Consider the following 25,754-nt stretch of genomic DNA (forward strand, 5'->3'; position numbering starts at 1 on the left):
GAGGGCATTCTCATGAAGTCTTTTTTAGATCTAAGACGGGAATTTAACATATCAAACAAGGCATTCTATAAATACCTGCAGATTAGGCATGCCATTCAAGTACAGTTCAGGTCTCAAACTATAGAGTGGACCCAGATCCTCGTACTCCTGAAAATTATTAATTCAGCCTCAACTAAAGATCTAATTTCCAAGTTGTATGCTAGTTTGGGGGAGAGAATTATAAGTGGAGTGGGACCTCTTAAGAGTAGAGAGGGGTGGGAGAGAGACGTAGGGACAATAACTATGGTACAATGGGACAAGATTTTAGAAAAAGGAGCCCTGGTCCTGATTTCCTCTTCGCAGAAACTTTCTCATCTGTTTCTAATTCACAGAGTCTACTATACCCCCCAAAAAATGTTTAAACTTGGATGGAAACAAAATGATGAGTGCCCCAGGTGCAAAGTGACAGGAGACCTTATCCACATGGTGTGGAAGTGTCCAAAGCTTTTTAGATATTGGGTGGAGATAATTGCTAGGATAAATAAAACCTTTAGGAGCTCATTAGAACCTGAGGCCCAAACATGCCTATTAGGGAGCTTGAAGGAAGATAGAGTACTGCCCGGTACCACCGAAGCCGCGTTGAGATGTCTGTTCCAAGCGAGAAAATTAACTGCACAGAAATGGCAGGCTCAGACCCCCCCAACTGTGGATAATTGGATTGAATCTATCAATTCTATGGTTTGGAGTGAGAGAGTGATATATATTAGATAGGAAAACTTCAGAAAATTTGAGAAATTGTGGAGACCTTGGCTGGAGGAGATGGGATGTCCCGTATGAGGGGATGGGGGCGAGCTGAGGAGAATTTTCTTTCTTTTTTTTTTTCTTCTTCTTTTTTTCTCTTTTTTGTGGTCTCTTTCATATACCTTTTGTCTGTCCATGGAGAGGACTTCCTCTTTGGTTATAGAGATAGACAATAGACATGAAGACAGGTATAGATAATGATTGAGCGTTGTGTGGTAGGGGGGTGGGATTAGGTTGGGTAGGAGGGAGAGGGAATATAGAACAATAATAATGTTCTTGCATTACACGATATTATATGTTAACTCATGATGCTGTATGTTTTTAACTTTTGCAATATGAAAAACAATAAAAAGAATGTAATGGTAAAAAAAAAAGAAAAAAAAGAAAAAACGATAAAAAAATAAATGAATGAATAAATAGGCCAAATGGTGTAATATTGTGGAGTTTTCATGAAGTGTATACATAAATCAAGCTTTGCATTGATAAAACATGAAATGCAGCAGTACATAAGATGATTTATTTAAGAACAAAACGAGTGACTCTAGTGACTTTCTAGGCTAGCATATATTTTGGGGCTAACCTGCTTACACACAATATGTGTAAACTGTGCATAAAAACAATTAAAACCAATCACAGATCAGCTTGTGTCCCGCCTGAGCATCCATAATAAAACAAGCAAGTTTATGGTGGTTGTTCTGCTATGTTTTAGTGAACGCTTCCCTTAGAGCTACGCGGGGGCTGCAGTTCCAGACCACTGCACCTCTTGAGCATTCATAACAATACAAGCAAGTTTATGGATGTTCTGCTATGTTTTAGTTAACACTTCCCAAAGAGCTGGGCAGAGGATGCCATTCCAGACTATTGCACTCTGCATGAGTCTTACCAGGGCTTTTTTTCTCAAAGAATAGGTGCAGGTACTCTTCCCTTGCACTTCACCCCTTGTCTTCGACCCCTATCCACCTCCAAGCACCGTCCTTTGGTTCCTACCCCTACCCGCCTCCCAGTTCTGCCCCTTTTGAAGGATATAGAACCAAGTATCATTTTGTGATACTAAGTAATTTGTGTGGAATTTGTGTGGAATTTGTAAATATCAAGAAAAGCAGTAAAATAGATCCCTGCAGTCATCAACTAATAGACCCCCCCAACAACAATAGACCCCCCCAGCAACAAAAGACCCCCCCTGCAAAAAAAAAAAATTAAAACAAGCAACAATTGATCCACCCCAGCAACAGTGGACCCCCCTGCAACAAAATACTTCCCCAGCAACAATAAATAAAACCTCAGCAACAATAGATCCATACCAGAAACAATAATTCTCTCAGCAGCCAGCATCAATAGACCATCCAGCAGCCAGTAACAATGGACCCCTTCCTCCAAAGCAGATCACGACCAGCAACAATAGATCCCGCAGCAGCAACAATAGACCTCCCCAGCAACAACTGAACCCCCCCCCACAACAGTAGATCTCGCTCCAAAGGCAATAGGTCCCCCAGCAGCCAGCAACAACAGACCCTCCAGCACACCTCAGCACCCCTTGCCATTACATATTTTCAGTGCTGAAGGTGCCGGAACTGCGTTCCCCGCATTCCCGCTGAAGAAAAGCCCTGAGTCTTACTGCAATCTCCACCGTCAAACCCCCATTGAGTTAAAGCTGGAGCTCTACAATGCTTAAAGCTTAAAGTCCACACTCTCTGCTGTTGTTGTTTTGGGTTTTTTTTGAAGGTGCAATTGGCCTTTAAAGTGGAACTTTGGTCAGAAAATTAGGTCCTGCTGGATCACTTCAGGCAGGCTCCTTTTTCGGGTATAGCTATGTAAAACATTAGAAAGTGCCTATACTGTTTAACATCCAGTAATAGACTGCCGCACCCTGCTCTGCACATGCTCAGCTGATCTCTATTTTTAAGCACTGTGCTAAATTTGTAGAGCCCAATCTGCTGAAAGCCTAAAGATTTACTGCTGCTCAGGGGCTCTGGGCTTCAGCAAAATGGCAGCACCCAGCAAGAAGAAACAGGAACAATGCTGGAGGCAATTTAGATCACACACTGATTTTGGTAGCATAATTATTAATGTGAAATATACTGTATGTTCCTTGCTAATGAACATTATTTTTATCAAGTTTGTATGGGTAAAGTTACACTTTAAGTAGTTCTCATAACACCTTTATAAAGACTGCTTTACACAATAGCTTGATGGGTTTCACATAACTTTATGACAGTAGATTAGCTAATAGAAGCAGGAACCGCATCCTTAGTTCACTGATTTGCAAAAGCATAATAGCCTTGCCCCTGTGTAAATGAAGCCTGCAAACAGTGGGATTCATTTACTAAAACTGGAGATTGCAAGATCTGGTGCAGCTCTGCATTGAAACTCCCATTTTTTGTCAAAGCTTAATTGAACAAGCTGACATCAGAAGCTGATTGGCTACCATGCAGAGCTGTACCAGATTTTGCACTCTCCAGTCTTAGTAAATCAACCCCAGACGTTTCTAGCCTTCATCTTGGTCCCAGACTCTGTTGAAAGAGAGCCGGAAGTGGCTCCACTATAAACAGAACCCGCAAACACTTTCTGCAGACTTTGTTTATAGATTGCATCAATGTTATTGTTACAATGTATTTTGAAGTGAAGACTCAACGCGTTTCATGGCATTTACAGCCAATCATCAGGAGTAGGATGCATGAATTTAGCTACGAGGTTAAATGAATAAATGGGTAAATAGAATATCAAAGGGTATACCGTGCTCTCTAAATGAAAGGGATGTGTCCACATCATTTAATTATATTCACCTTCATTCTTATATATACACACTCTTTTGCTGACACATATTATGCGCCCAATTGAAATCATGGGTGCAGTTACACACATATTAAACATATAGTTACTGTGGGCATACATTGTTCCTTTATTCACAGAGTCACACTATTTTTCTATTTGTCTCTTTTCTTTTTTGCACACTTAACCTTCAGCATTCTCGTCTTCACTTATTCATTTACATTTATTCACACAACTGGGCATATGTCCTATGTGTAGAAAAAGAAAACCCTCTTAGGAAAATGGGACTTTGGAAGTGACCAATACACCAATGGTATCAAAAAAAGAAATTTATTGTATAAATTTGAACATAATTAAAATTGTCACAGTGGACATAGAAATATGAAGTAAACAATTTATACATATACAAACATTGATTACATCTCTGATGGACCCAACATTTCGGGCTAGATACCTTTCTTCAAGGGTTATTAACAAACAGAGCACAAATGTCTATTGAAAAAACATATATATAATTAAAAAGACAGTAAACACAGAGGGAGATATCCTTGGGTATGTGATAAATACTTATTTCCTAGGTGACCAATGAACACTGTATTCTTCTGATGTTGGAATACTTTTTCCATGTCCTATGTGTATATACCTCCAATCCTGGAACTGTGTTGTCGCTGTCCGGTTCGCCCTATGGCTGTTGTTTCCCATTTTCCCATGGTCCTCTGTCCAGTTTACCTGGTTTTCTGGGGGTGGCGGAGAGGAGGGGGGTCTCCCGCCTCAACCCGAGGTGAGACAGCTCATTCCAAGCCACCATTAAATCCCACTTTAGGAGCCGCTGGGACACACCTATGGGTCACTCTATAGATAATGTATTTATATTGCCAGACCTCGCTCTCCTCCCTTTCATTTGGAGAGCATGGTATACCCTTTGATATTCTATTTACACATTTATTCATTTAACCTCATATCTAAATTCATGCATCCTACTCCTGATGATTGGCTGTAAACGCCATGAAATGCACTGAGGCACGGGCCCCAGACGACGTCATCGTATGACGAAACGCACGTCGGGAGGAGCTGACGTGCTGACGTCTCGCGTGTGCCGTTCGAGGGACGGGTGTTTCTTTATATACAATAAACCATGTTTATCAGTATCACGGTATGGTGACCTTTTCTCATTCTGGGATACATCTGAATACCACCATATTCTGCCCTTACTTATGATCTGTGATTGACGAGTTTGGCGGTCCCTGCTGTGTATGCCGACCATCTTGAGGGGTTTTTCCTGGAATCCACTCGTTTGGTTCCCCATTGGATAAAGGCCCTGGCCGGGTATAGGTCGCAAGCTCTTATAGCTTGCCTTCTGGTAAGTGAGCATTCTGTATGTTTATCACTGGTGGTGCGGTGGAGGATGAAATTAACCAACTGAATCACACTCACAGTCTGGTCAATTGTTTGAGCACTTTTTATTTACAAAGATGGACTTTTATTAAATGAATTAGTCTTCCTATTTTATATACTGCACACTGTTCAATTATATTGGTACATGTTTTATATTTATAGTAGGTTTAGCGCTGCTACTTTTTGGCTTATTTTTAATAACGGCCCTATGACATCAGGTGATATATTTACCACCCAAATGATAAAAACACTTTTTGTATGGCAAATTGTAAGACTAAAACTATGATATACTGTATATAAAACCTTATAAAATCTTTGTGCACACAAACCAAAAAGAATGTTTTGGGCTCCCCATACTAGAACCCTATCCAGGCATGCCATCTGGATAACCAAGAAAGGGGGGGCAGAGAGGCCTCCACCTCCTAACCATACCAGGCCACATGCCTCCAGCATTGGGAGGCTATTGTGCAAGGAGGGGCAACAATGGCTTACCACCCTTTCAAGGTACCTTGTTCCCATGTTGAAAGAACAAGGGTCTCTTCTCCACATCCTGTCACCCAAAAGGGATGTAAGGGACTTCATATTAAGGGAACCACCAGGTATATCCAGCCCTTGCCCGACATAAATTAGCATGAGATATATAGTAGTTCATGTTACTCTTTCACATACAATGTAAGGAGTAAATAAAAACACCCACACTGTGAAAGCAGTCCTTTATTTAAAAAAATCCCTAATTCTAATGGGAATCATGTTGTCTAGTGATGTAGATCCTTGTCAGTCACAATGACCTGCAACCTGACTATGCTTTCACTGCTGGCTGATGATGTTTCCTAGCAATCATGATGACCTGCCACTAAGGCCACACTTCCGCCACAAAATGCCAGATCCCTGTCCAGCTCCTGTTTACATAGGCAGAGCTTTGTTCTGTGTTCCTCCTCGTTAATCATTGGGTGCATCCATTGGCCCGGCACCCACTAATCAGCTTGTGCTATGTCCAATCACAGCACAGCCGTGGCGCACGCAGTGCTGGATCATGTCCTAGGTAGAGAAGAGCCACTCTGCTGCCGTACTCATACATGAGTCAGTCGGCAAGTGGTTAAACGAATAAAAATGATTTTGCTGGACATACAGTTTACGGTCATTTACTGTACACTCTTTTCAAATTGACACTGCCAGGTACCACACAGAGAGGTCACTAGGGAGACCCGATTCAAATTTTTCTGAGACCCCATGAATTGTAGTTATGCCCCTGAGTATTAGTACAATTGAAGCTAACCCCTCTAAAAGCAACCCAATGCTAAAGGGCATGTGATATCAGCTTGACAAGGCAGGGCTAACTCGCTACCCCCTTACTACGGATATACTAGACCAGATGCCTGGTGTCCCAGGCTGTCGGGCCAGGAAGTGATGGGGAATGTTACCAATGGAGACACAGACAAAAGCACAATTCTAGTAGTATGAGGATGTTTTTATTGCTGTCTGTTTCTTCTTGTCTTGGTAACTACCTCACCCATTATTTCTTGTACAGACATGCCAAACACAGAAGGTGAAATATTTTCTCCTCAAAGGGGTCACCGTGTAGGCGGGGCCTAGGCCCAAGGTACTCAATTAGGGAGAGACCACATGCATAGTTCTTGATATTATAGTTATCTTATATATTGCAGCAATAACGCATAATGACAGCAATAAAAGGCACTGAGGTGATGCAAAGTTGCTGCACAACAGTGCTGCTGGGAAGAGCCCTACATTCCGAATTCAGATAGTAGATTGTTTCCTCAAGGAAGGCAACACTACAAACTTAAAGAAAAAGAGTAAAGTTCACATATGATAGGCAAAAAAAGGGAAGGGGACAAAAGTTTTAATAAGAACTTATAGGTGTTAAACTAATATTAACCTCCATAGCAGTATTCCCGAATGTGGCTCGGGGTGATCTTTCAGTCCCAAAAGTGGTAATCCCGAGCTACACTCGGGATCGCATCGCAGGATCCAGGCAAAGTTACTTACCTTGCCCCCAGGATCCTGCGATGTCTCCCCGCTGTGTGTGCGAGCCTTGTCTCCGCTCGATTCATCACAGTGCCGAGCTCCGTTCCCTGCGAGCGTTACAACGCACGGCGACGGAGCACGGCGCCAAATTCAAAAAGTTAAAAACACAATACATATACAGTACACTGTAATCTTACAGATTACATAACTGTTTCAAATAATTTCACATCCCTTTTGTCCCTAGTGGTTTGTCCAGTGCCCTGCATGCAGTTTTATATTATAAATATTGTTCTTTCTGTCTGGAAACTATAGATTGCCCATAGCAACCAAAAAAAGTGTCCCTTTACATCAAAAGCAGTTTTAGACCAGCTAGAAACAGTGATAATAAATTAGAATCACTTGCAGAATTGAGCAATAGTGATTCGTGGGGAAATCCGTCATCAAACACTAAAAGTAATGTCATCGACAATTCTGCAACTGAGCAAATTTCAGTGTTTTTTATTTGATTACATTATTGATAATTTTTATTATTATTATATTATTATTTGTTATAATTATTTATAGTTATTTATTATATTATAATTTATGATTTTGTGTTTCAAACTTTATCATACTCGAATGTCTACTAGACTCTTGTTTGGACAGATTTAAGTGTGTTATTCCTAAGATTTGCGGCGGTGCACTACATTAAAAAAAGGATGGTTTAACCTCCCTGGCGGTATGATTATGTCAGATTTTTGATGCTTAAAGCAGTACAATGTTTTGCATGGAAATTTGGCGTTTTATATTGTAGGCCTGTAAATCTTAGGAATAACACACTTGAATCTGTCCAAACAAGAGTCTAGTAGACATTCGAGTATGATAAAGTTTGAAGCACAAAATCATAAATTATAATATAATAAATAACTATAAATAATTATAACAAATAATAATATAATAATAATAAAAATGATCAATAATGTAATCAAATCAAAAACACTGAAATTTGCTCAGTTGCAGAATTGTCGATGTCATTACTTTTAGTGTTTGATGACAGATTTCCCCACGAATCACTATTGCTCAATTCTGCAAGTGATTCTAATTTATGGAGACACAGACAAAAGCACAATTCTAAGGAGCCGCAAGTAGAAAGGGATCCCCCATCCTGCACAGCCAGGCACACGGCATATTCACAGCACACTTGAGTCAAAGAACAGTCCAGTACTTAACATAAACTATATACAGTCCATATATACACTTCTCCTTCTACCTCCAGGAAATCTTGCTTGTAGAACTAAAACTCCCAGGACCAGCCAGCATGGTTTGGATGGTCTAACAAAGGCTCTGTTAGACTGGTAGCAAATGCCCTTTACAGGCAGGGACCACTGGCCCCTTTGGTTGTGTAGCAAAAAGTCCCAGTGCTCAGCAGTCCTCTCCTGTGGCTACTGATCCCAGCACCACCTCTTCAGGACTGCCAGCCCGTCTGGCTGCAGCTGCCTCTTTCAGTAGCCCTCCTGGCTAAGACTCCACAGTCCTCCCAGACGGACTCTGCATCCATCCCAGACTGCTCTCTCCCAGTCCTCTCAGGCGTGCCTCTGTCCTCTGCCTGTAACACTCACCAGCCCTCCTGGTTGTCTTCCTCAATGGAGATTTGCCCGACAGAGTTCTCCTGCTGTCCTCCACTTTGCTCCCATGCCTCCTGGTCAGGACACCTCTGTGTTTCTTGAAGAGGGTCCCTTCTGCACCCAAGCCCAGGCCAGAGGTCCTCCCCACCAGACTAGGGGGAATCTGCAAGGTCCACCAAAAGCCTAACATTCATCTCCAGCTTCCACCTGAACTCCACTGCCCCCAGCTGGGCTGGCCCCGAGTATTTGAGGGGGCCTGCCCCCTGCCAACCCACCTGTTGGGGATTGGTCGGGGCTCTCATGAATACCCTAGGCTGCTCCTGTTCTGCTCCACTCCCATTCTTCATGAATCTTCTGTAAGTTTCTAGAAGTAGGGGGGGTCTCAGAGATGCTGCCTGTGAGTCATCCAACCCTCCCTGAGTTACTCACCCGACCTAGATTTACCTACTCTAACAAAGCCTATTCTATTTCTAGCCCACTAGAGGGTGCTACACCACCCCCACCCCCCCTAATATCCAGCCCGTCCACATGCCTGGGGATTTGAAAAAGAAGGCCCCCTGGGACCAGGAGCAAGGGCATCCCATAAAAATACAATTTTTGGAGGGGGAAAAGGGAAACAACTTGGGTGGGGCTATATACAAAAAAGTTACAGTATCAAAAATATACACAATCTCTTCAAAGCAAATATATACAATGCATATTCACAATATTTACACCCTAGCTACAGGCCCCTGCAGCTAACACAGCAAGTATAGAAACATATACAGTATCATGTGGGAGCACTTCCCCTTGGAAGGAAATCCTCCCAACAGCTGGCATTCTTGAATCCATTCAGAGCAGGGGGAACAGTCATTCACAACGAATGAAAAAAATAAATTTGACATAATGAAATGGTGAAAGCATACTGAAAACAGAAAACTAAGGTGGAGAAATTTACCAAGAATATTATAGTATTATTTAGATAAATAATGTGAAAATTATATCACCTAATATTATAATAGACAAACGTAAATACATCAAATTGATTGTATACACATAAACAAAGTGACAATATTGATCCTCTGCTGTGGATCAATAAACTCCAAAAATACAATACTTGGGATAAATAAGTGACGTAAATACCGGTATGTTGATCATAAGTGAAGATATGAAAACATATGTGATAAAATTAGAATGAGTCCCATTGATCTTGCAAAGAGGAAAAATTAGCCAGTGAATGATGCGATCAACACTTGGTGAAAAGAAGGGTCCCTTATCCAGTGAACCGGAACACCCGAAGTGAGTAAATATTCTCCTTACCAGCTAAAAAGACCAATATGTTGGTCTCACCGAGCCCAGGGAATTCGGTCTCCCAAAAACCTTATAGGATATCCAAGGCTGCTGAATCTGTATCCCCCAAAAAAACTAAAGGACATCCGGGACTGCTGGGTCTGTGGTTATCCATGTCACTCAAAACATAAAAGCAGAGAGAGCTCCCATAGTGCAGTATTTAAGTAAAATTTTATTAAACTCAAAAAGACTTGCACTTACAAGAAGGCGGCTGAATGAACGCAATCACAGGCAAGCATGTCAATGTGTCCGAACGGCAGTGTCTAAACAGACTTCCTTCGCTCACTGTCCGCTACCAAACCTTCTCCTCCGAAGAGGAAAGCGTGATGACGTCAGAGATGCAGGCTCCTCCCTACGTGTTTCGTCAATAGTGGACGTCGTCTGGGGATTGGCTTTGCAGGGAGCTTCAGCTTGATCCATACTGAAAGGGGGAGAAAAATCATCACTGCCTTTTGGAGTACTGGACAAAGCTAACTGCACAAACCTGAATCAAAGGCTGAACATCTCCAAACAATATACTGCCCTGATCAACTAGGGAATGAGCAAGTCGGATACATTCTAGCAGCTGGTCACTGGTCCACTCCTTCAATAACTGGCAGCAGTATCCACTATCCTCTGCCACCAGCAAAGAAAAATAAATAACTTCCTCCGGATGCATTTTCCCTCAAAATGACAGAACCAAGATGGCTTCCCTATGCAGCCACTTCTGGTCAGGACTGGCCTTGGTATTATGTCAGGGACCAGTGTGACCAGAAATATGTGGATGGTCACAGAAAATGCCAAGCACAGGTTCAGTATAAATAATAGAATTTATTAAAAGGTAAATGAATATACAAAAATAAACGGACCTCCAATATGGCAAACAGTGTAACAACCCAGCAACCAAAACCACAGTGACACACAACAAATGACTACCAAAAACAGATGTGTGTGTGTGTGTGTGTGTGTGTGTGTGTGTGTGTGTGTGTGTGCGTGTATATTGTGGGAGAATTAGCTTGTGGGGATCACCTTTTTCTGAAAGACAGTCAGCAAACGGGCACTTTCTTAAAAATCTGGCAGATGCCAGGTTTATTTGCAGGAGGTAAATAGTAAATTAAATCCTTGCTATCCAGCGCTAACAAAACAAATAGTCTCCTCTCTGAACAGTGCGGGGCTGGTCCCGTCACCCACAAAAGGCAAACCTTATAGTCCAACACCCAGAGCACCTCTGATTCAGGTTCCTTCCTGAGTCTCAAAACCAGAGCGACCTGCTGTGCTCTCTTCCTGAATATTTAACCACTTGAAATCCACGCTATAGCCGAATGACAGCTACAGCGTGGACCTGACGCGCCCTGCGTGCGCCTCACAGGGCGCGCGAGGAGCGCACTGTGATCACCGAGTCACTGAGACTCGGGTGATCACCGATCCGAGTAAGGAGCCGGTCCCGGCCCCTTACCATGTGATCAGCTGTCAGCCAATGACAGCTGATCACATGATCAAAACAAAAGCTCTGTGATCGTTTTCTTTTTCTCCTCACGCTGACAGCGCGAGGAGAAAAAAAAGCCGATCACCGGCTTATCAGCAAGGGACATCGGTCCCGAAGAGGAAGAGGCAATTCCGCCTCATATGTGCCACCAGTACCACCTGCCATTGCCACCTGACAGTGCCCACAATGCCCACCAGTGCCACTTATCAATGCCCATGAGTGCCACCTATCAATGCCTACAAGTGCCACCTATCAATGCACACAAGTGCCACCTATCAATGCCCACCAGTGGTGCCAATCAGTGCCACCTAGCAGTGCTGCCTATCAGTGTAACCGATCAGTGCCCATTATTGCCACCCATCAGTGCCCATCACTGCCACCCATCAGTGCCCATCACTGTCACCTATCAGTGCCCATCAGTGCTGCCTCATCAGCGTACATCAATGAAGGAGAAAAATTACCTTTTTTAAAATGTTATAACAAATTATACATTTTTATTTTTTTAAATTCGGTCTTTTTACATTTTTTAAACAAAAAATAAAAACCGCAAAGGTGATCAAATACCACCAAAAGAAAGCTCTATTTGTGGGAAAAAAATGATAAAAATTTCATTTGGGTACAGTGCTGTATGTCTGCGCAATTGTCATTCAAAATGCGTCAGCGCTGAAAGCTGAAAATTGGTCTGGATAGGAGGGGGGTTTAACTGCCCAGTAAGCAAGTGGTTAAAGTCCAGCTGACTGTGGACACCAGTGGACCAGAACATCTGGACTGGAACCCAGCCTGCCACAGAGGCTGGAAAAACCGGGCCGGATTCCGGTTCAGTCCCTTACAATGGAACGAATGTGAGGTGAAATGTACCTATTATCGTGTATCTCACCTCGCATGCCATCACAATATACATATATATATATATATATATATATATATATATATATATATATATATATATATATAGGTCTGGAATACAATCGTTATTGTAACAAGCCAGGGTCATCCATGGGAGATCAAGCAGATAGGCTGGGAGCAAGGCAGGACAGGGAGAGGGTAACAGGAGACAGAGAGAGCAGGTGGAAAGGGATTCGGCTGCAGGGCAGGGGTTCAGGAATGGATGCAGGGTTCAGGAACACAGGATTCAGGAACACAGGTCAGGTCACATGGATAAAATACCAAGGCAAGGTGTGCTAGCAATCACCAAGTTTAAATGTGCTTCCTGCAATCAGTATCAGGTGATGCCTGATTGCAGGAGATGATGTCAGCTCCAGACTCAAGATTCACCCACTGGTGGAAACCGGAACTGCAGCCCATAGGTCTGGGAGCCAGAGTGCCACCAGCAGATGAAACCTTTTCCTGACAATAAAGTCACTTCCTCCAGCTTTAAAGCGGTGTTTCGCCCCCCCCAAAAAAATTAAAAGCCAGCAGCTACACATACTGCAGCTGCTGGCTTTTAACAATAGGATACTTACCTGTCCTGGAGTCCAGCGATGTCAGCACCGCAGCTGATGTTTCCATCAGCTGTCGGGAGCTGCCACTGCCATTGCGGGTAAGGGTACATCTAGGGATAGTTCAGTGTGAGTGTAATGCGACCATTCATCTTTACATTAGTGTGAATGTAAGGATAGTTCAGTCAGTGTGAGTGTAGTGACCGTTTAACACAGTATATTTTATTGCGCTACTGCAAGTTTAATGCCGTATATTTCAGTGCATTACTTGCCATTTAACACATTTCTGTGCTTTACTGCATGCTTAATGCAGTATATTTCAGTTGTGTTACTGTAGGTTTAATGCTGTACAGTTCAGTGCATTACTGCAAGTTTAATACCGTATATTTCAGTGCATTACTGCAAATTTAACACCGTATAGTTCTGTGCATTACTGCAAGTTTAAAGACATATATTTACTTGTGTTACTGCAAGTTTAACGCCATATATTTCATTGCGTTACTGCAAGTTTAACGCCATATAGTTCTGTTTGTTACTGCACGTTTGACGCAGTATATTGCAGTATATTATAGTATATCAGTGGAGTTTCTGTGTAGTGAATACTAAAATTAAAGTGCACCAAACACCACTTTTCCATTGATTAAAGTGCATCCACGTACACATTTATACATCTTTATTACATTTTGTCAGAGGGTGGTGATAAATGGGGAATACTCGGAATGGTGAGGGGTGGGAAGTGGGGTCCCCCAGGTTTCTGTGCTGGGACCAATCCTGTTTGATTTGTTCATAAATGACCTGGAGGATGGGATAAACAATTCAATCTCTGTATTTGCGAACGACGCTAAGCAGGGCAATAACTTCTCCTCAGGATGTGGAAACCTTGCAAGAAGATCTGAACAAATTAATGGGGTGGAAAATTACATGGCAAACGTATAGTAGATGATAGACTCAGCAATGGCATGCAATGCCAAGCTGCTGCTAACAAAGCAAATAGAATATTGGCATGCATTAAGAAGGGGATTAACTCCAGGGATAGAGATAATTCTCCCACTCTACAAGACTTTGGTCCGGCCTCACCTAGAGTATGCTGTCCAGTTCTCGGCACCAGTCTTCAGGAAGGATGTACTGGAAATGGAGCAAGTACAAAGAAGGGCAACAAAGCTAATAAAGGGTCTGGAGGATATTAGTTATGAAGAAAGGTTATGAGCACTGAACTTACTCTCTCTGGAGAAGAGACACTTGAGAGGGGATATGATTTCAATTTACAAATACCCTATTGGTGACTCCACAATAGGGATGAAACTTTGTCGCGGAAGGGAGTTCGATAAGACACGTGGCCACTCATTAAAATTAGAAGAAAAGAGGTTTAAACTTAAACTGCATAGAGGGTTCTTTACTGTAAGAGCGGCAAGGGTGTGGAATTCCCTTCCACAGGCAGTGATTTCAGCGGGGGGGGGGGCATCGATAGTTTCAAAAAAGTATTAGATAAGCACCTGAACGACCGCAACATACAGGAATATACAATGTAATACTGACATATAATCATACACATAGGTTGGACCTGATGGACTTGTATCTTTTTTTTAACCTCACCTACTATGTAACTATGTAAGTACCCCCCACCCCCATCATGGCTGGGAGGACAGCAAGGAGAGGCAGATGTTCCCATGGCACTGTAAGGGGAACAGCAGCATATGTGTCCACAGGCAAAGGCGGACGTGGTCAGTCTTCGGGCAGGGCATCATTTCCTCTGTTTAGTGATGTTGCCTATGCTATCCAGCCAGAGCATGCAGAGGAGGTGGTGGACTGGCTTAATAAACCGTCCTCATCCTCCTCATCCTCTGTCACCCAAGCAGAGACTAGTGCGTAGTCCCCTGTAGCTGCCAGAGTGGCTAAACCTGCCTCTTTGTCCACAGCTATTCCTGCTATAGCCCCAGCTTCAGGCATAGAGGAGTCAGCGGAGTTATTTGAACACAGCATAGCCACTTGCTTCTTGATGATGCACAGCCATTACTCGATTCAAATGTTGGTTCTGAGGTTGAGGAAGGCAGGAACATGAGCCTACAGAGAGGGGAGAACAGTGGTACACAAATTGGCATTCATGTTCCCCCAGCCACAGCATATTGCCAAGCTGTCCCCAGTGGAAATAAGGATGGAGGAGATGACGATGATGATAATGAGGTCATGGACACGACTTGGGTGCCAAATAGAGCAGAGGAGGAAAGTGAGGGTGAGGCACAACCCCAATGAGGCAGCCATCATGGAAGAGTAGAGAGCAGCCACCCTATTCCATGACATTGTGAAGATGTTATCTCCTGGCCCACTTCCCACAGCTCAGCTGTCTGGGCCTTTTTTAGTACATGTGCAGCTGATCGCACTGTTGCTATTTGCAAACTTTGTCTCAAGCACATCAAGCGTGGCAAAAACACCAACCATTTGGGTACCACATGCTTGACAAGGCATTTAGCCTCCCACCACTCAGCCCATGGCAAGAGCACCTAAAAGCCACACAAAAGGTGCACAAATCTGTCCCTCCTCCTTACTGACCTCAGTCTGTCCCTGCTATACCACATGACCTCTCAGCAGCCTCCATGGACAGGGATGATGGTATAGCCCAGGGTGTCCCAGGTCCTTGCAGCAGATCTCCCAGCAGCACACCACCAGCTGTAGACTATAGCATGCAAATTTCTCTGCCCCATCTGCTGCAGCGGAAAAAAAATACAGTCTCTGCCACCCACAGGCTCAGTGTCTAAATGCAAGCTTGTCAAAGTTGCTGCCTCTACAACTTCTGCCTGGTGGATTCTGCCCTCTTCCATGAATTTGCAGAATGTGCTGTACCACAATGGCAGGTTCTCAGTCAATATCTGTTTTCATCTAAGGCAATTCCAGCTCTCTACCATCATGTGGAAGGCAATATTGTGGCATTGTTGGGCAATGCAGTCAGCCGCAAAGTCCACATTACTGCTGACACGGGGTCCAGCAAGCATGGGCAGGGGCGATATATTTAATTCATAGCACACTGGGTAACTGTGCTTGCAACTCGTAAGGATGCAGGACAGGGCTCAGTGCTGCAGCTTGTTGTGCCCCTACGTCTCCATACAGCTAGTGGTTATGATGCGAGATTTGTCAGCTCTATCCCCTCCTCCTCCTCCTCCTCTGCTGAATTGTCCTATGAATCTAAAGTACCCCCTAAGCATTCAAAGGACTATTCAATGAGTCAGGCTAAAAAGTTGCCATGCAGTGCTTCAGCTGGTGTGTCTAGGGGACAGGAACCCCACGGAGCAGAGATTATTGCAGTTCTGCAGAGACAGGCTCAGAGGTGGTCCACGCCAGCTGAAGCCAGGAATGGTGGTGTGTGATAATGGCACAAACCTCCTGTGTGCCCTTAGACAGGGAAAGTTGACACATGTGCCATGCCTGGCACATGTCCTCAATTTGGTGGTGCAGCATTTCCTAAATAGGTACCCAGTGTTGGAAGATCTACTAAAGCAGGCCAGAAGAGTCTTTAGCCATTTGAGGCGATCATACACAGCCAGTGCTCTGTTGGCTGAAATTCAGCGGGAATTCCACCTGCCCGTAAACCGCCTGATTTGTGACATGCCCACCAGGTGGAACTCGACTTTGGCAATGCTGCAGTGGCTGCCCATACAGCAGAGGGCCATCAATGAGTACCTGTGTGAGTATGGCACAATGACAGGCTCAGGCCGGTTCAGCTTTTTTTCCCCATGCCAATGGTTGCTCATAAAGGATGCATGCACTGTACTGTCACCATTTGAGGAAGCCACAAGGATGGTGAGCCGTAACAATGCATTCATCAGTGACACACACCCTGTTCTTTTCCTGCTGGAGCAGACTCGGTGTGGCATTATGGACAGGGCACTTGAGGCAAAGCAGCAGGAGGAAGAGGAGGATTTCCTTTACTCTCAAGGCCCACTTTATGCAGACACCATTGTTCCTATGCCACAGAACACACAAGAGGAGGAGGAGGAGAAGGATTCTGGTGGTTTCGGAGGCATTGAAGCAGAGGAAGACATACAAACATTAAGAAATGGTTTTTCATCCCAAGAACCATTGGGAGAAGTGTGTGGCTGGGAGGAGGCAGTTCCAGATACTGTAATCCTCAGTGACCCCGAGGAGTCTACTTCTCATGCCTCCGCAAATTTGCTGTGCATGGGCTCCCTCAAGTTTCAAAGCCTGCAAAAAGATCCAAGAATAAGTGGCGTAAAGGAAAAGGATCATTATTGGTTGGCAACCCTCCTTGAGCACCGTTATAAGGGGAAAGTCTCAGAACTCATCCCGTCCCCACAGAGTGTGCAGAAGATTAAATCTCTTGAGGACACCTTAAAGAGGCGTTTATCAAACACTTTTTCCAACTCTTGAAGGTTACAGTGTTGTGGAAAACATAGTTTCAAGACTTCTGTTGGTCAAGAGAGGAGCACTGGAAATGGCGGTCACCTAAGTAATGCATTTGTGAATTTTTTTAGTCCTTGCCGCCCAGGACTGTCAGCTTCTACATCCCATCAGCAGAGTCTGCATCACATGGTGGATGATTATCTAGGGGCAAAAACAGAGATGGAGAGCTTTCCAGTCGACAAACCACTGGCTTACTGCATCATGAGTCTAGACCACTGTCCAAAATTGCCCAGTATGCTATTGAGCTGCTGGGCTGCCCTGCATCCAGTATGCTTTCCATACGGCATTTAGTGCTGCTGGAGGTTTAGTTACTGATAATAGAACGTGTCTGTCCACAGACTCCATGGACCGTCTGACTTTTATCACACTGAATCAGTCCTGGATTACCAACAGCTATGAAGCCCCTGATGCCAATTTCGCCAATTAAGTGTTTTTGGGATGTGGAATCTCTGCAGGACTTCTAGGTGGCCTAGTGTTGTGGGTGTTGATTTCATCTGGAAGAATGTTTTTGGTGTATATTTCATGGGCACAATTAACACCCAAAGAACAATTTTTCCACATCTGTTTAACAGGTGTATATCATTACTTTTTATAGCAAGGCCAATTTTTGCTTTCATCAAGAGTAACTCTATAGGGTTATGGTGTGAAGGTGCCACTGACACCCAAAGAAAATTTTTTCCACACCCGTTACTTCTATCCAAAGTCTGTGGTAGAGACACCAGAATTTATCCAACCAATCTCTAATGTTGTTCCCAGTGCACTACATTGTGGCCTCATCATACAGACTGGCTCCCCAAGCCGTTGCTTACAAAATCAAGAAAGCTTGCAGGGTTTTATAAATCCTATACACAGTACAGATGGGCCACTTTACAGGTGGACTAAAGGGACCCCCCAGGCACCATATTGAAAGTAATTTTTCATTTTTATGCTTTCACTTTAAGCATCAATAAATCGCTGCTCGTTTAAAAATGACGTTTTTTACAAACTGTTTTTTCATTGGTACATGTCCCCCAGGGCAGTACCTGAACCCCCATAACCATTGTATGCCCAATTACTTGTATATAAGCCTTCAAAAAGGACCTGTCACACACCATTCCTATTACAAGGGATGTTTACAAATTAAAAAGTGATAATAAAAAAAAAACTAAAAGAGAAAGTGTAAAAAAAAATGTAAAAAATTAAGTAAAATATGCAATAAAAATAAAAAAATTTAAAGCGCCCCTGTCCCCGGTAGCTCATGCAGAGAAGCGAACGCACACATAAGTCCCGCCCACATATGTAAACACCGTTAAAACCACACATGTGAGGTATTGCTGCGTGCGTTAGAGCGAGAGCAATAATTCTAGCACTAGACCTCCTCTGTAATTTTAAACTGGTAATCTGTGTAACGACACCACGAGTATGAAAGGGGTTAAAGTCGTTTAGGACATTCCATACCCAAACACAAAGGCAGCTACCGAACACTTCAATCAGCTGAACAAGGAACCCATACAAATTTTTGATTGAAAAATGTATACTTTATTTTGCAAGAAAATATACAAAAAAAACAAATACTTAAACAGGGTACATCCAATCTGTACTGCGACGCAGCACATAAATACACTACATAACAATACATCGCCAAGCATACCAATAAATTACATTCATCCTGCGGTATGATGCCTAATGTGTTGTGCAGAGTAATAATACCCCGAAACATCACATCATGCATGACGCCGCATTACCCTGAAAGCATTACTTCAAACATATGTCACGAAAGTCAGGTCATACAGTCTAAATAACATTCAAATGTGCAACGGGTGTGTTGGGGGGGTGGAGAAGGTGGGGTAGGGGAGGGAGAAAAGAGTTCACAGGCCCGAAGCTTTATTTGAACTGCCAAAGGATACACGGGGGGGAGGGGGGGGGTGAGGAAATTATTCAGACCTCCTCTTCCTCCTTGAAGTCCATCAAGTGATAGTCTCTGAGCAGACTGTGAACCAGTCTGCGACAGTCCTCGATGGACATCCTCTCCCGTTGGTGGATGAGGTGATTTCTGGCGCACCATAAAGCGTCCTTAAAGCAGCACAGCACCCGCCAGGCACCGTCAATGTCCTCCTGTGAATGAGTTCCACAGAAGAGTCCGTTCAACACACCGAAGTGTGTGATCGCAGTCTGTGGCACAAAGTCTTTGAGTTCAGGTTCCAAGGCCCTCAACAGGTCTTGTGCAAAGTGACACTCCCAGAAAACATGCAGAGCAGTTTACTCCTGGATGATGCAAAAGGGGCAGTGCCTGTATCTGCACAGGTTTCTGGCATGCATGAATGTCCTGAGTGGCAACCCCCCTTGGATTGCCATCCATGCCAGATCTTTGTGCCTGTTGGTGAGTCTCTTTGAAGAAACATTCCTCCAGACCACTTTACAAGTGGCTGAAGGGAGGCCTGGAACAGTCTCAACAATGTCCGATGCTCTGATCAACTTGTGGATAGTTTTTGGCTTCCACAAGTCGGGCTTCACTCCATGTAGCCCTAGCTCCTTAATAAACTTGAAGGTGTCCAAGTAGTACCAAGGGGTGTCCCAGTTGTAGGGGATGGAGCTGTCCCATTTGTCCCATCCGAGGGTCCTCCAAAGAGGCAGGAGGATAAAACGGGACATGGAGTTACCACCAGAGTCCACAGTTCTGTCAACCAATGTCCTGCGGATGCAGTTACAAGCAAAGCACACCCAAAGTAGTGTAGCGATGTCGGGCACTCCCTTACCACCCTTGAGGGGTTCCTTGAACATAACCACCCGCTTCACTCTGTCCATTTTGGAGCTCCAGATGAAGTGAAACACCGCCCTGGTGATGGCCTTACAGGTGTTAACCCGAGGGGGCCAGGCCTGGGCGAGGTACTGCAACACAGGGAGGATCTCGCTGCGGAGTACCAGTGTTTTGCCTTCGATGGTGAGTTCTCTGAGGCTCCAAAGTCCAAACTTCTGTCGCATCTTTGCCAGTCTTTCCTCCCAGGACTTCAGGGCTGCGCCCTCAGCTCCAAACCAGACCCCAAGGATTTTGATGAAGTCCGTCTTGACGCTGAAAGGAATGGGTGCAGAAGAAGGCAGGAACCACTTTCCGAAGAGCATGACTTCTGACTTCCCACAGTTGACCTTTGCCCCTGAAGCTTGGCCGAAGTCCTCACAGGTCTGGGCGAGTGTGTCGATGGAGCGCTGATCAGCACAGAACACCGCCACGTCGTCCATGTAGAGTGAGCACTTGACCTCCCGTCTGTCCAGTCCTGGTGCGGTGATCCCTCTGATCTCTGGGTTCCGTCTGATGCTTCGGGCGAAGAGCTCTATACAACAAACAAAAATCAGAGGTGAGAGAGGGCAGCCTTGTCTGACCCCAGACAAAATTGGGAAGGGGTCAGTTTTCCAGCCATTTACCAGCACCAAACTAGAAATGTCAGTGTACATTACATTCACATACGAACAAAACATTTCCCCAAGACCAAACCTGCGCAGAGCTCTGCACATAAACTCGTGGGAGACACGGTCAAAGGCCTTCTCCTGGTCAAGACTGACCAGGGCCGCGTGCACACGGCGGCCATGAATGTACTGGACCGTGTCCCGGACAAGCGCAAGGCTGTCCACAATCCTGCGACCAGGAATGCCGCAAGTCTGATCCGGGTGGATGATCTGTCCGATGACAGACTTCAACCTGTTGGCCAGGACCTTGGATTTTGTAGTCCACGTTCAGCAGAGAGATCGGACGCCAATTTTTAAGATCCGATCTCTCCCCCTTCCGCTTATACAAAATCGTGATCATCCCCTCCCTCAGTGACGGAGGCATTCTGCCCTCCACCACCATCTCCTCGTACTGCTCGAGCAGGTCTGGGCCCACGAGATCCCACAGTGCTACATAGAGCTCAACTGGGAGACCATCGCAGCCCGGAGTCTTGCCTCGCCTAAAGGATTTAGCGGCAGAGTGCAGCTCCTCCAACACCAAGGGGGCGTTGACGGTTGATGAACCTGCAGGATCAATTTTGTTAGAAATACCTGACAGGAACCTGTCGGCCGCCTGTGTGTCCATTTCTTTCGGGGAGTAGAGGTTGGTGTAGTAGTCGCTGACCACTTGCATCACAGCCTTCTTCCCCTTCTGGAGTGTTCCGGTCTCGTCACGCAGCTCTGACAAGGGTGTGTGTCCTGAGTGAAGTTTCCTGAAAAGAAAGAATTACACTTCTCACCTTTCTCAAGATTCTCCACCTTGGCACGGAAGACAATGTGCCTGGATTCTTCCTCGAAGTGTCCTTTCAGGCTCTTCTTGGTGTCCTCCAGGTCCTGCCTAATGTCCCAGCCACAGTGCTGAAGGTCCTGCAGGGACTGCAACTGACGCTGCAGTCTCCTGAGTTCCCTCCTCCTGGCACACACACGCTGGCGTCCCCTTGCCTGAAAGAAGCTATGCAGCTTAACCTTCACAAACTCCCACCAGTCACTTACCCTTCCGAAGAATCTCTTTTCCTCCGTCCAGGTGGCATAGGCCTCCCGGAGTTCCCCCATCAATTCCTCATTTTCCAGCAGGGTGCTATTCAGCTTCCAGGAACCCGGTCCGCGGGCAAAGCCCTCACCCAGGTCACCCCGAAAGTGAATAGCCCTGTGGTCAGAGAAAAAGCAGGGGACCATGGAGAACTCACGATGCTTGACTGTTCTTGAAGTCTGACAGGTTCGGGGGGGAAGGGGTGGGGAGGGGCTCCTCCGGCACAGAGGGGGTGGGTGGGGGTGTGCTGGAGGTAGGGGGTGGGGTAAGGGCAGGGGGGGTGGGAGTGGACTTACCTGTGGCCTTTCGAGGTTCCTTTGGTTTTTCTGGCAGCTTTCTCCCGGATGGCTTACCCTGGCTCACGGCTCCAGCGTAGGTCCGGGTCCTCTGGGGGCAGTGTCTGAAGACATGCTCTGCCAATCCGCAAAGGTTGCAGGCTTTGGACCTCGGACAGTCCTTGGTCTCGTGGCCTGTCACCCTACAGAACTTGCAAGCAAGTTCTGTACAATCCTTACCTATGTGTCCCAGCTGCCCACACTTGTTACAGTTGTAGGGTATGCCGGGGTAGAAAAGGATTCCTGCGGAGGATCCCAGGGAGAAGAAAGGCTGCAGGTGCTGGATGTCCCCCGAAGGGTCTTTCCTCAGTTTGCAGAGCACAGACCACTTACCTATCCAGAAGCCGTTGGCATCGAAGATTTGGATCGGGTCCTTCACCACGGTGCAGAACCTCTGGAGGTAGGTGGCTATGTCCTTTCCACTGGTATGGGGGTTCATCATGGCCACTGTCACCCGCTTTTCGTCCCGTGTTATGGGGCAGTTCGCAGTGAACTTCCGGAAAGGGGATTCAGGGCCACTGGTCTTCACCATCTCCCAGTATCTTCTGCAGACCTGAAACGACACAAAAGTTATAAAGAATATACCTCTTGTGAAGGCCTGCACGGAAAGCGTCTCCGCTTTGCTGAACCCCTGTTCCAGAATCATCTACTTTCTGAAGATCTCCGGGGTCATGTCAGGGACTCTTCCGTCCACCTCTTTCAGCTGCAGCACGACCGTCTGCTTCATCCAAGGCTCTAATGCTGGGAGCCCGTCTGCAGGCTGATCTGGCTTGGCTGGTCCTGGTCGGCTGGTGCCGGCCGGGGTAGAGGCGGGGGTTGAGGCAGCGGCATTCCCGGGCTCGGAGGAAGTGGCTGGAACGGGGTTCTTCTTCTCCTTTCTGGTCTTCTTGTCGCTCTTCCCCATCGTCAAGGAGTTGGATGTCGCTTCAGGTGTTCTTAGGCGGCTTCCTTCTGGTTCCTCGACGTCTTTGCTCTTTTCGTAGCCTTTACAAAGGCTCTAGCATCTACTGCCCGGAGGTAGTAATGCGGAGTGGGGGAGGAGGGAAGACCGCAATCTCATTCCCTGTGGGGGATAAGCCTCTAACCCAATAGCAGCAAGTAGGTGAGGCTGAATTTAATCAACGATCCTACCAGACCGAGCAGAGGGTACCCCACAAGGACCAATTAGCTTGGATAGATGCAAGTGGTTCTCAACGTCCTAGCTGTGAAGCAGAGACACCCCTAAGGGCTAAAGTCGATACTACACTTGATCTTAGCCAAAAGGCCGAGAAGCGATCCCAAATACTTTGGAGCCACCCCTGGGCTCAGTCTCAGTGTCTGCTGCACTCCTCCAGCTGGAAACAATGTGGCTCCATACATATAAATGAAAATGAAACTATATAGTGTAATATAGTCAAAATACTTTTATTAAAAGAAAACGTTCCCCACACCGGGGTACTTACATGGCACTGGTGTGTCAGTGCACCATACTATAACGGCTTTCTATGCAAAATCACTGGATGTTTGGTGTGGTATGCTGTGCTGGGACAGCGCTGGTGTAAAGTCCGTGTCAGTCTCTCCGTGTCCCAGCACAGCATACCACACCAAACATCCAGTGATTTTGCATAGAAAGCCGTTATAGCATGGTGCACTGATGCACCAGTGTCATGTGAGTACCCCGGTGTGGGGAGCGTTTTCTTTTAATAAAAGTATTTTGACTATATTACACTATATAGTTTCCTATTTATTTATATGTATGGAGCCACATTGTTTCCAGCTGGAGGAGTGCAGCAGACACTGAGACTGAGCCCAGGGGTGGCTCCAAAGCGTATTTGGACTCAGGGTAGAAGCTGAGTCACACGCTCTGAGGTGAGCACATTAGCTTAAAGGGGTCACGAAGGAGCACCAGAGCATGCTTTGCAGCCCTCAGGATATCTTCGGCATGATGTTGGATTGTTGTCACAGCTGAACACCACCTGCACGCATTGTTTTATTATCACTGCTGGACATTATTTGCACGCACTATTTAGAGTGCCAAAGAGAACTTTTTTTCATTATTTATTATTTTTTTCATTTAAACAAGCAGGATACTTTATATTGAGCACTAAGCACTTTTTATGTTGATTAAGACACTATGTATTGTGTAACAAGCACTATTAAGCACTAATTTATGGTGTAACAAGCACTTGTTTTTTCACACCTCGTTTATTTATTCAACATTCATATTATTTGTATTTAATATTATCGCACTAGTAAGCACAGAGTTGGTTATTATTAATTTTGTTTTTGGGGTCACTCAAGCGCAGCGCATAACTTGTAAATTTATCCTATGCACGTTATATGAAGTGTGATTAGCGCATGCAGCTGGAGGTAGTACAAGCAAGGCATAAGATCATTGTGGCTCTCAGAATTTTTCCAATTTGATTCACCTGTTGATTTTACCAGGCAAATTTCACTACCCCAGTTGCTGAACCGTAAAAAAAAAAAAAAAAAAACACTGTCCCAGCCATCCACATGCTGCTCAGCGTCTAAATGCCAAATTACTAGCACTACAACTGCTGCCTTTTCATCTGGTAGACTCTGCCCCCTTTCGTGAATTTGCGGAATGTGCTGTACCACAGTGGCAGGTTCCAAAAATACATTTATTTTTAAGTAAGGCCATTCCAGCTTTGTACCATTATGTGGAAGGCAATGTTTTGCCCTTGTTGGACAGGGCGGTCCACAGCAAGGTTAAAATTACTGCTGACTTGTGGTCCAGCAGGCATGGTCAGGTATATTACATTTCCTTCACGGCACACTGGGTAACTCTGCTGGCAGCTGGGAGGGGTACAGGACAGGGTTCAGTGCTGGAGCTTGTTCTACCACCACGTCTCCAAAAAGCTGGTGGTGATTCTGTCACATCTGTCTGCTCCACCCCCTCCTCTTCTTCTTATTCTTCTATGGCCTCTTCTGCTGAATTGTCCTCTGAACCAGCAATGCTACCTAAGCATTCATGGGGCTACGCAAGCAGTCAGGTTAAAAGATGCCATGCAGTGCCTCAGTTGGTCTGTCTAGGGGACAGGAGCCACATCGGGACAGAGATTCTGTCAGCTCTGCAGGGGCAGGCTCAGAGGTGGTTGACGCACGACAGCTTGAGCCAGGAATGGCCGTATGCAACAATGGCACCAACCTTCTCTCCGCCCTCTTACAGGGACACTTGACACATGTTCCGTGCTTGGCACATGTCCTGAATTAGGTGGTGCAGCATTTCTTGAACAGGTACCCAAGCTTACAAGATCTTCTGAGGCAGTCCAGAAAAGTCTGTGTCCATTTACGGCGGTCATTCAATGCCAGTAATCAGTTGGCTGACATTTAACCGGAATTCAACCTGCCCATCAACTGCCTCATTTGTGACATGCTCACCAGGTAGAACTAAAGATTGGCAATTCTGCAGCAGCTGCACACACAGCAGAGGGCCATCAATGAGTACCTGGGGGAGTATGGCACAAGGACAGGCTCAGGGGAGCTTGGCTTCTTTTCGACCATGCCAGTGGCTGCTGATAAAGGATTCATGCGCTGTCCTGTCACTATTTGAGGGGGCCAAAAGAATGGTGAGCCGTGACAATGCATGCATCAGTTACACTATTCCATCAGTCTTCCTGCTGGAGCACACGCTTCGTGGAATCATAGACAGGGCACTTGAGGCAGAACAGGAGGACTTCCTTTCCTCTCAAGGCCCCCTTTATACAGATACCATTCCTGCGGGCCACCAAACACACAGTAGGAAGAGGAGGA

At 45.4% G+C, this 25,754-nt stretch overlaps 1 pseudogene; it reads right to left on the reverse strand.

The window, feature by feature from the left end:
• Nucleotides 1–23,142: 23,142 nt before the first annotated feature.
• Nucleotides 23,143–23,277, reverse strand: LOC141104006 (U2 spliceosomal RNA; annotated as a pseudogene).
• Nucleotides 23,278–25,754: the final 2,477 nt, after the last annotated feature.

This window comes from Aquarana catesbeiana, linkage group LG07 (genome assembly GCF_042186555.1).
Source record: "Aquarana catesbeiana isolate 2022-GZ linkage group LG07, ASM4218655v1, whole genome shotgun sequence".
Classification (NCBI taxonomy): Eukaryota; Metazoa; Chordata; class Amphibia; order Anura; family Ranidae; genus Aquarana; species Aquarana catesbeiana.